The sequence below is a fragment of the Peromyscus eremicus genome, chromosome 15, assembly GCF_949786415.1.
Source record: "Peromyscus eremicus chromosome 15, PerEre_H2_v1, whole genome shotgun sequence".
NCBI classification, from domain to species: Eukaryota; Metazoa; Chordata; class Mammalia; order Rodentia; family Cricetidae; genus Peromyscus; species Peromyscus eremicus.
Window position 1 is genome coordinate 8,537,010 of NC_081431.1, and position 11,144 is coordinate 8,548,153.

The 11,144-nt window shown below is 42.2% G+C and overlaps 1 protein-coding gene across 1 annotated transcript in view; it reads left to right on the forward strand.

Moving 5' to 3' along the window:
• Spata17 (spermatogenesis associated 17) overlaps positions 1-3,639 on the forward strand; it is a 177,007-nt gene extending 173,368 nt beyond the window's left edge. Inside the window, 1 exon segment of the mRNA XM_059280989.1 lies at positions 3,246-3,639. The gene's annotated coding sequence lies outside the window, so the exon portion shown is untranslated.
• The last annotated feature ends 7,505 nt before the right edge of the window (positions 3,640-11,144 follow it).

Here is an 11,144-nt window from a genome sequence, read left to right on the forward strand (position 1 = left end):
TGTGCTTTATTTGAAGAACCAGATGCCTCAGGGGATACAAAAGAGTCTAGGGTCTCTGACAATTATCAAAGTAGGATAGACAGGAAAAAAGAAAAACCACTGAAATTCAAGAGCCAAATGAGCGTTCAATGATCTTATATTTATCACTAAGGTGTTTTCAAATAAAGAAATGATTGCAATCAAGCTAAGATCATAGACTGTATTGTGATAAGCTCTTCTTCTTCTTCTTCTTCTTCTTCTTCTTCTTCTTCTTCTTCTTCTTCTTCTTCTTCCTCTTCTCCTCCTCCTCCTCCTCCTCCTCCTCCCTCCTTTTTTCCGAGATAGGGTTTCTCTGTGTAGCCTTGGCTGTCCTGGGACTCATTCTGTAGACCAGGCTGGTCTCAAACTCACTCCTGAGTGCTGGGATTAAAGGTGTGTGTCACCACTGCCCAGCTTTTGTAGTAAGCTTTTGCACAACTTAAGCAGGTATGAGATGAAATACAGTTGGAGGAAAAGGTCAAGGATAAGAAATGAGTGTGAGAATTGCCCAGAGTCCTCCCAGCTAACAGCTGAGGGAACATACTGTTCTTTGGGGAAGAGCATAGCATACATAAAGCCTTCCCTACATTTGGTGTTCATATTTCCTCTACCACATATCTCTCTGAAGACTTTTATTTGGTTGTTAATATGTTAAAGACAGATACCAATACTCACCTCTTAACTGTTCCAAAAGAATATATGGGAAGAAATGTAAAATATTCTGAATTAGTAGAAAAATGTATATATGTATCACCAAATAGGAACACTGTGTCAAAGGTTTAAAGTATCATTGCCATTGAATATTAATGTATCTGTGAGCCATAATATGTTGCATAGTGTGTGCAACTTTTAATTCAAAGATTTATCAATCCTATGTATAATGATTTTATAAAGGAATATTTCTTCTGTGACAATGTTTCTGGGAGACATGAGCAGTCATCTATTCATGCCAGATAAGAAACTGATCTTTAAAAAGGGATCACACCACCAAAGTCCCACTTGGTGATCCAGTGAGTTTATTGGATTGTTTATAAGTACTAATAAGGAGTTACTTACAGAAGTGTAGTAACTTCAAAGGCACCTGTATTGCAGAGAGCCCACCCCAACCTGACAACTCATGAAAGATGCAGTCCTGGAGCTCTCTGCATGACTTGTAGGAAGCCCAGTGGGACAAAGAGTCTACTCTCCTCAGCAATTCTTACTTACATAACGTTGGGTAGGGAGGGCTCTTGTGAATCTGCTTGGTTTCAGGGACTTTCTGACACTTGTGAGTTGTTTTCACCCTGAGTCTTAAGGAGCCTCCTTTAGAACGTCCTGAGTCTCAAGAAGCTTCCCTCTAGGATGAAAAGTTTTAATTCAGAGGAGATTACTAAATGAAAATATTGGAACCAACTTAAATGTTTATTAATAAACAGTAACTTCAGTGAGAGCACATATGGTATAATTCTATGCTGATATAAAAAGTGTTAACAAATCTTTACCTACTAATCTGACCAAGTACCTACCTTATGTTTCTAAGGAGGCCATGTTAGAAGCCACTGTGCAATTTGATTACATAACAATTTATGTGTGTACATGTATACATACATACCTGCATATCTATTGAACTACATTTCTATATACTCATTTTTATGTTAAATATGTGAATATACATTTATATATTTGCAGAAATGATAATGATGGCTATATCTGGCTGGTAAGATTTTCATTAACTTAATTTTTCCCAGAATCTGCTTTATATTTCAACTTATTTTTTGTTTGTTTGGTTGGTTGTTTTTTTTGTTTTGTTTTGTTTTTTGAAACAGGGTTTCACTGTGTAGTCCTGGCTGTCCTGGATCTCGCTCTGTAGACCAGGCTGGCCTTGAACTCACAGAGATCTGCCTGCCTCTGCCTCCCGAGTGCTGGGATTAAAGGTGTGCACAACCACTGCCTGGCTCAACTTATTTTTAAATTTTTATTTAATCAGACAAATGCAGTGTTAAACCAAATTATCCAGTAAGACCTAATAGTTCTCCTCTACAATTACATGAGGCCATTACAATTCTACTTAATCATGGTAACTTAAGATACAGTTATTTTATCTGAAGATAAAATACTTGCTAAATTATTTATGGTGAAAGATAAGAGCAAGAGTAACAAATGTTTGACATTGGTTCTAATTAAAAAGCCTGGGCAATGCAAAGATGACACAAATGTGTGGCAGAATTTAAAGAAATGGTTGGCGACTCCTCTTAGTGTTATAAGTATTTTGTGAATTAGCAATATCATTAATTTCTTTCATTTGCCTTTGTAACTGGTCACCTAAATCAGAATATGCTGGGCCCTGTTGGTGTTGTGCTGTCTTTTCAGCCCCATCCACTCCCCAGACAGGAAGTCTCTAATGAGTAGAGTGGAAAAACATTGTCACAAAAAGCTGAGGTCATTGTATTTATGAATGAGGCCCCATGCAGCATGCGTGGGAGTTTTCCTGCATTATGTTTTGATGAATATCCCCGGTCTTCTTTGGAATGGGCTTTGGTCCAGCCTGTCTTCCTGCTAAAATGTGGTTCCATTTGGAAGTCAAATGAGACGAGTTTTAATTAAATGATTGGTTAAACAGGAAAAGCAATGTATATTATTTCTCCTCCAGTATATGAATGACTCAAAAATTGAAAATGAAAAATAAGTATAGTTGACACCTGGGTTGGGAAAAGGAAAAATGGAAACTTCCATTGTCTTTGTACAGAGGAAACAATAATCTAGCAACTGGGTAAGGAAAATGAGTTGTATAAGGGAAGAGTGATAAGCAGGCATTTAAGCTACACATTTGCCTGCTAGGGGTTAAAATTTTAAGCCACTAAAAAAATTACAAAGCAAATTTGTAACTTTCAATTTAGACAGAATGAGCTGGCAAAGAGCAAAGTGAAGACACTTCTGTATCACTCTCTGGGAAACTGTCTTCATACTGAAGGTTCCGTTTGTCACTCAGCCATCAGCTCAGGGGAGGGGTTTCCTGTGTTGTTCAGTCACTGAGTCAGATTGTTAGACACGGCATGTACTCATGACACCTGTCTGCAAGATTGCTAACCCGGATGTGCTGTCAGAGGCATCAGAGGGCAGGGAGAGTAAGTGAGAATGTCAGAGAGCTAAGCAGGGTCTTGGCTTCCTAGACAGGGCCTGGGCTAAAGCTAAGAGCGCTTGGTGGAGAGTGTGAGAACTGGTTTTAACATGGTGCTCTTTCCTCTCAGTGTGCTGCTGGATTTTAGAGAACGGAAGAGGATGTCATGTGGAAACGCGGTAAAGACGAAGTGAGCACAAACAGAAGATGACCATGCCCAGAGGTCCAGACTCTACCTGCGTGGCTGATGAACAACCTTGCTCTCAGTCCTCCACCTCTGTGCTCTCATGAGCGACCCCTCCCTCCCTCCCCTCTCCTCCTGCTCTCTCCCTCCTCCCCCAACCTCGGTTCTTTCTCTTGCTCTCACTTTCTCATGTGTCAGAAGAAAAGCCTAAAACCATTTCTGGTTCATTATAAGACTTTCTAGTTTGAAAGGAAAATACAAAGGAGGCTCTTATAAGAACTAATCAGATTTACTAATAAGCCAAACTCACTATGATCAATAAACTATGACATTCATTTTACAGCTTGTGTGTATTGTGTGGGGGAGGTGACATGTATGTGTCATGTGTGGTATTTATGTGGGTGAAGGGGGTATATGGGAGTATGTGGTGTGAGCAGTGGGTGTGTGGAGGTATTTCAGATTTCCTCATTTATCTTTTGAGACAAACACCTTTGAGAATACCTGTAACAACTATTGCCTTTCTACCCAAAGCATCATAAGTGGTCTATTGAAGTGACCATATTCTGACCCCCATCACTCTACTTACAAGCGATGAACAACTTTGGTCTCAGTTCCTTTGTTACTGGACAAAAATTAAAAATAGCTAACATGTGAGTAGGATGACACATGATTTGAAGTATGGATAGTAGGGAATTAGTTAGCATGAAAGTTCTTCCCTGGGAGAAATAATGACACATCCCTGCAATGCCTCCATGTCTGTTGTTTGACACTATTCCTGAGAGACATGAACAAACCTCTTTCAGCCCAGGCAGGGAACCAACAAGAGGAAGGATACCATCGCAGTCCAGCCTGACGATACCATCGCAGTCCAGCCTGACGATACCATCGCAGTCCAGCCTGACGATACCATCGCAGTCCAGCCTGACGATACCATCGCAGTCCAGCCTGACGATACCATCGCAGTCCAGCCTGACGATACCATCGCAGTCCAGCCTGACGATACCGTCCAGCCTGACGATACCATCGCAGTCCAGCCTGACGATACCATCGCAATCCAGCCTGACGATACCATCGCAATCCAGCCTGACGATACCATCGCAATCCAGCTTGATGATACCATTGCAATCCAGCTTGATGAGCCAGTGAGTTTTATTGAGGTTACTTATAGGAACAGAAATAGCTCAATGAAAGACAACTGCATCCCCAAAACCCCACCCCGGCAAGGGTGACAGCTCATGAAGGCTGGAAACCTGGAGCCCACTGCACAACTTGCAGGCAGCTTTCAAGTTAAAGACTGTTTACAGGCAGCTCTGTTGACCTGAACCCCTTCAGGGAACTCAGATTGTCTGGCAGTGTCTCTCAGCAATCCTTACCCTAATTTTCATAAGCTTACAAGAGGGCAGAGACTAGTGCATCTGGTCAGTTTCAGAGACTTCCTGAAACTTTTGAGTTGTTTAGTTTCTGAGTCTTAACATCTCCTTGCATCAGAAGAAATTGCTACACAACAAATGTCCTTGAATACAACAGACACAGAGGAGTGGGTATGTGAGCCAGACTCAGGTGTTCTCAAATGAGAAAGGCCTGCTTAGAAGGGAGCAGTAACAAGGTCACCTGATTTTGTGGCTCTGGCTGTTCCTGTATGACTCTGAGTTGTGGCTGGTTAAGAAGCCAGGCTCTAATAAAGTTACTATTTGTTCCAAAAGGCTTGAGTTTTCCTAGGATGTTTATGTTAAATAAACAACTGAGGTTCCCATGTCCTTTGGTACCATCCCAATTTCATCTTCACAGTAAAATTTTATACTAGGGCTAGTGTGGTGGTTAATACTGATTGTCAACTTAGCAAGGTCTAGAATCACTTAGGAGACACTTACTCTGCAAGCATGAGGACCTGAGGTCAGATTTCTAGCAGCCATGTAAAAAAGCAGAGCCTGGCTGTGCAAACATGTAAACTCAGTGCTGGGGGTTGGAAATGGGCCTATTCTGAGTATTTGCTGGTCTCTCATCCTGGCTAAAATAGTGAACTTCATGTTCAGTGAGAGGTTCTATCTCAAGGGAATAAGGTAGAGAGTAAGAAAGGAAGATGCCCAATATCCTTCTCAGGCCTCTGCATGCTCACACATGGCCATGTGTGCAGGCTCACTCATGTGTATGTACCACACATATAAAACATACACTGCAATCACTTGACAATAGATAAATGATCTGCTGGGTTTTTTTTTTAAAGAATTGTTTGGGTGGGAACTCCACCTCAACCCCTGGCACCCTGGCATCCCTATACCCAAAGAGTCTGGAATATTTGGCAGGAGTCTGGTGGAAAAATCCACCTCAACTCCCCTCCCCTATCTTTTTCCTAAACCTGCCCCTTCAAAGCCCCCAAACACAACTCCTCCCCAAGCCCACCACTTCAAAGCCCGCCAAACACAGCTCCTCCCCCAGAGAGGCTCAAGACAACTCCCACAGGGGATATAAGCTGCATCCCAGAAAATAGACATGTATTTCTTCCCTCTCAAATCCCAGTCTCCTCTCTCTGGGGTGGGGAATCGCTCAGGAATGCTTTACCCATTAAACCTAGGCTTTTCCAATTTGGTCTGATTTGGTTTGCTGCGTCAGCAGAGAGGCCTTCAGGGTGCAAAAAAACTTATCAAGAATATCTTTTCATTATTTTTAAAATTGCAAACTATTGCATCACTAGTAAATTGATTATAATAAACTATTAATTTTTTCACATACTAATTTATTTAATGGCCTAAAATGCAGAAATATTTTGAAATATTTATGCATAAAATGTTCCATTTTTATTTTTGTCAGTGTGGAAGCACAAACATATCCTAAGCAAAAAACATTTCCCTGAATAGTGATTTTGCTTAAAAACATTTCCTTTTACCAAGTAGGTAGAGCACCCTTTACAGACTTTGCATGAGTAAAGAAGGAAGCAAGGAGATCCAGAATGGAAGTCTTTCTCCAACTTCTTCCCACAGCTACTTGCTGAGACCCTTACCCATCCCTATAGGGAGCTCAGATGGGAAGGAAGAAGACACAAAGCCATTTGCTTCTATGTGCGCAGATGGGCCTTGACCAAAACCTCAGGAAACAACAGGTAAGAAACCTGAAGGTCCAAGTACACACATAGCAAACAGTTGGGTGTTTTTTTTTTTTTTCCTTTTCTGCTCCTGTTACAGAGAAGTAAATTTTGTTAGAACAAATGTCAACCAGGAAAGAAACATAAGATGCAAGACCCTGTGCTTGACTATGTTAAAAAGACATCAGTGAGGCCAAGACACCAGAGAGGTGTGAGCCTCACCTGCTCCACCGCTCTTCCCCTGGAGGCATCTCTGGTTTTTAAACACTGAAGAAGCAAGGAACTAAAATCTAGGCAAATGATGACAGAGAGGAAGCCACCTTTGTAGTCTCATGGCACTAGGGAGCTAGAGACAGAGTTCACAGGTGTGTGAGAGGTAGAATCAGTAATAAAACAGAGACGACAACAAAAAGCCATCACCACTAAAATCAAATTCACTAATGCATGATGATCCCATGGATGCTGAGTCAAGACCACTGGACCCCAAATCCACATCCAGACAATTGTTTCATCCATTTAGGGCTAAAACTACATGACTTCCCCCTGTGGTTTGAGTTCTTCTTCTAGTCACTGTTAGGGAGCACTGGAGTCTTCCTAGTCCGTTTGCAATTCTCTATTCCTTCACCTAAGTTATAGATGGATTAATCATGAACTATGTACTGTCCTGAAAGGATATTTAACTTTATCAAGTACGTAAGGCAAGAATGCAAGGAGATAAGGCAAGCACCATGTCCCTGGTGAGCATTCTGTCTGAAAATACCAGTCTTCGGCTTCCTCATCTGGTTCTGTGCACTAAAAAGGGGGTGGCCAATGCATTTTGTCTTCTTTCTGAGAGAAGCTGGAATGAAATCCCATCAGACAGTGACAGTTTACAGCTGTAAAACTCATACAGAAGACATGCAGAGCTGCATTCTTCTCAAGGCTCCTTCTTTGGTCAACCATAACTGACTATTTCAAGTGCCAATGACACTATGCCTGCTGTCTTGGCAACATTTCTTGCCTAGCTTGCCTAGCCTCAATTTTAGCACCTAAAAATTTGAATAATAATTCTTTGAGGGCTATTAAAGGGTCAAAGTCACTTAGCATGGCCCTTCTGATTCAACATTTTCTCAATAAATAATTGTTCACATTGTTTAGATTGCTAGAGTACTGTCTGGGGTTGACAGAAACAAACAGGGAGATGTCGTGACGTAGACAGTGGTATCTTGAAACAAAGGCATGCACTGGTAGCTTCCCACACCCATATTTTCTTGTCACCGTTGTCTTTCTCTTGCTTACTAACTGCCTTCTTGACCTAACTTTCCTCCTCTATAGCTCTACCAAAAGTCAACACCACTGTTCAGAATGATTGGGAGCACTGAGCAGCTAGACAACCACACCTATCATCCTGCATTTCGTCTAGATTTACTCTTTCCTCACTGTCATCCCATAGCGTGTGGCCTTGGGTTAGCCTTTGTGACCTCAAAACACATGTCTGAAGCCACAGATTAAAAGAGGCTTTGTTTTGTCTCACAGTTTCAGAAGACTTAGTCCATGGTTGCTTGGCCCCTGGCTTGAGCAGAACCCGGTAGCAGTGGGGATCTGTGACAGAGAACCTTCTTGATCATGTGGTGGACAGGAAGCAGACAGAATAATGAAGAGGAGCTGGACATGCCTTGGATGCTGCTCCTAAGAACATGTCTATAGTGGCCTACTTCTTCCAGGTAGGCCTCACTTCTCAAAGTAGTGCCAGTGTCGGGGCCAAGGGTTCACACAGCAGCTTATAGGAGACATTCTGTCTTCAAACCACACAAGGGTTCACACAGCAGCTTATGGGAGACATTCTGTCTTCAAACCACACAAGGGTTCACACAGGAGCTTAGGGGAGACATTCTGTCTTCAAACCACACAAGGGTTCACACAACAGCTTATGGGGGACATTCTGTCTTCAAACCACACAAGGGTTCACACAGCAGCTTATGGGAGACATTCTGTCTTCAAACCACACAAGGGTTCACACAACAGCTTATGGGGGACATTCTGTCTTCAAACCACACAAGGGTTCACACAGCAGCTTATGGGAGACATTCTGTCTTCAAACCACACAAGGGTTCACACAGGAGCTTAGGGGAGACATTCTGTCTTCAAACCACACAAGGGTTCACACAGCAGCTTATGGGAGACATTCTGTCTTCAAACCATTGCAACATCCGATTTCTAAAACTGTATCCTATCTCACAGAAAGGATGACATGTATTTCAAAAGTTTCTGTGAACTATCATAAGCCTCAGTGATGGTTAGTGGTAGTGTAGTGTTGTTTTCTGAGGTGCATGTATTCATAATTTCAAACCGACTATAAAGGGAAGTTTGGTTTACACCTCTGTTTTTGCATGAAACTTTTGTGCCATGTTATGATCTTCAGTTTATACATACACTAAATGGTAAAGTAAGGGCATTCTCATGAAGTGAAAAGCCAATGATAATTGTGTGTTCACAGTAGCTCTTGTGTCTCAAATTTTACAAACATTACAAGTAATAACCTTTTATATTTCAAAATCTGTGACCTTACATTTGATAATTCCTACTGGAAAAATAAGCCAAATTTTAAAAAAAGCCTTGACAGACAAAAGCAAATCTAACAGTAAATTGGACAGCCTCATAATGGGGGATTCATGCTACACATTTTAACTGCCTAAAGTTAATTTAAGCCTTTTAAAATGCGTTTGAATCTAGATACAGTGGTCTCTGTGTATAATCTCCAGACTCAGGAGGCTGAGGCGAGAGGATCACTCTAAGTTCAAGGCCAGCCTAAGTTCCTAATGAATTTTAGGCCAGTCAGAATGACATAGCAAGTTACTATCTCAAAAAGGGCAGGGGAGGCCTGGGAAGATGGCTCAAGCCTGACAACCTGAGTTCAGATCCCCAGAAACTGCAAAAGCTAGATGCAGGTGCATGTGTCTACAACTGCAGTGTTCCCGAGGAGAGATGGGAGGCAGAAACCAGAGAATCCCTTGGAAGCTCACAGCCAGCTAGATGTGGTACACAGCACAGGGGTAAACAGAGAGAGAGAGAGACCCTGCCTTAGGCAAACTATGAGGGGAGGAATGTCACCTGAGATTGTCCTCTGACCTCCACACACACCACAGGGTGTGCATGTGCTCTCACACACTATGTTATATGCACACATTACACACACACATTCACAAAAATTAATACTTTTAAGTGCATATATGTATACTTTGCCCATCTTTTGGCATCTATAATGGTTAATAATGAAATATCTGTCTCATGGGGAATTCACAATTCTTTTGATTAGTATTTCCAAAACCGTGTGAATTTAGGAATATCATTCCCATATTCAGCAAATAAAATAAGACAGGGAAACAGCAAGCCGGAGAGTGCACTCAGATCAGAGCTGAGCTCCAGCTCTGCCTGTGGTTGCTTCACGGGGTTGAGAGCAGTCCTCCGGGGCCGTGCTATGTCCTCAGCAGGTGCCACCGAGCTGGTCCCTTGAGTGGTGCATTCTTTGGCAGGCCTGGGTGTGATGACAGCCATCTCTTTGGCTATACATTTCAGGCCCAGCTAGCCACTGACTCCCTTGTAATGTTGTTGTGAAGGAAAGTGATGCTTGCTTTTTGTTATCCTTGTAGCAAATCATTTTATTCTCATGAGACAAAGTACAAGGAAGGGAACAAGACAAAACCTGAAATCACATTTTCATGTGAAAAGCATAGTTATTTTTAAGTAGTGTGTAGTGGTGTATATGTACATGTACGTTTGTGCAAATGTGGGCACATGACAAACATTAGAATGTACTTAAGACATCTGAAACCATTTCATCAGACATCACCCACGGGAACTCTGTGTTCCCTCATTTTTGCTACCATGCTTTCTGGAGCTACTGACTTCTTATACCGAAGCATTCACTCTCCCTTTAAGGGAAAAAAAAATGCATAGAAACAAAGACAACATCGGAAAGAGGGAAAGGCAATGATAGCGTGTTGGGAAGAGAAGCCACAGCTTAAGTAGTATCTTCCACCTTCATCACCATGCTTCCCAATAAGTCTCTCTGCTCTTCTTGAGCTAGCAAATAAAAAAGTCAACTCAAGATCTATGTATGTGCTGCTGCTGCTGCTGAGCCTTGCCATCTGTCTGCAGCATGTTCCTCATACCAGCCTGAAGACGGGCTGCAGGGAGAATTGAGACTTCAGAAGTCCACAACAGAACCCAGATGCTTTTTTCTTCTGGATACCAGGCTTTCATCCCTCTCCTGTGATCTCCCGCCTCCTGAACTCTGGGACAAGGATGCTGATTGCTGGTGGGACAGTAACTAATCACATGCCTAACCTTTCAGGGCACCCAACTGGTTTCAAATATACAGCCCAAATGGTTTAACAAGTTTCATTTTGGCAAGGACTGCTTGTTCAGATATACCAAAATTTACAGTGCCAAATTCTGGTGTGTTGTTGTTGTTGCTTTGAGACAGGGTTTCTCTGTTTCTCTGTGTAACAGCCCTAGCTATCCTGGAACTCACTTTGTAGACTATGCTGGCCTCGAACTCACAGAGATCCCTCTGCCTCTGCCTCCCAAGTGCTAGGATTAAAGGCATGCACAACAATGCCCAGCCCCAAGTTCTGATTTTGTTTTGTTTTGTTTTGTTTTTTTGTTTTTCAAAACAAAGTTTCTCTGTGTAGCTTTGGAGCCTGTCCTGGAATTCACTCTGTAGACCAGGCTGGCCTCGAACTCACAGAGATTCGCCCAGCTCTACCTCGCGAGTGCTGGGATTA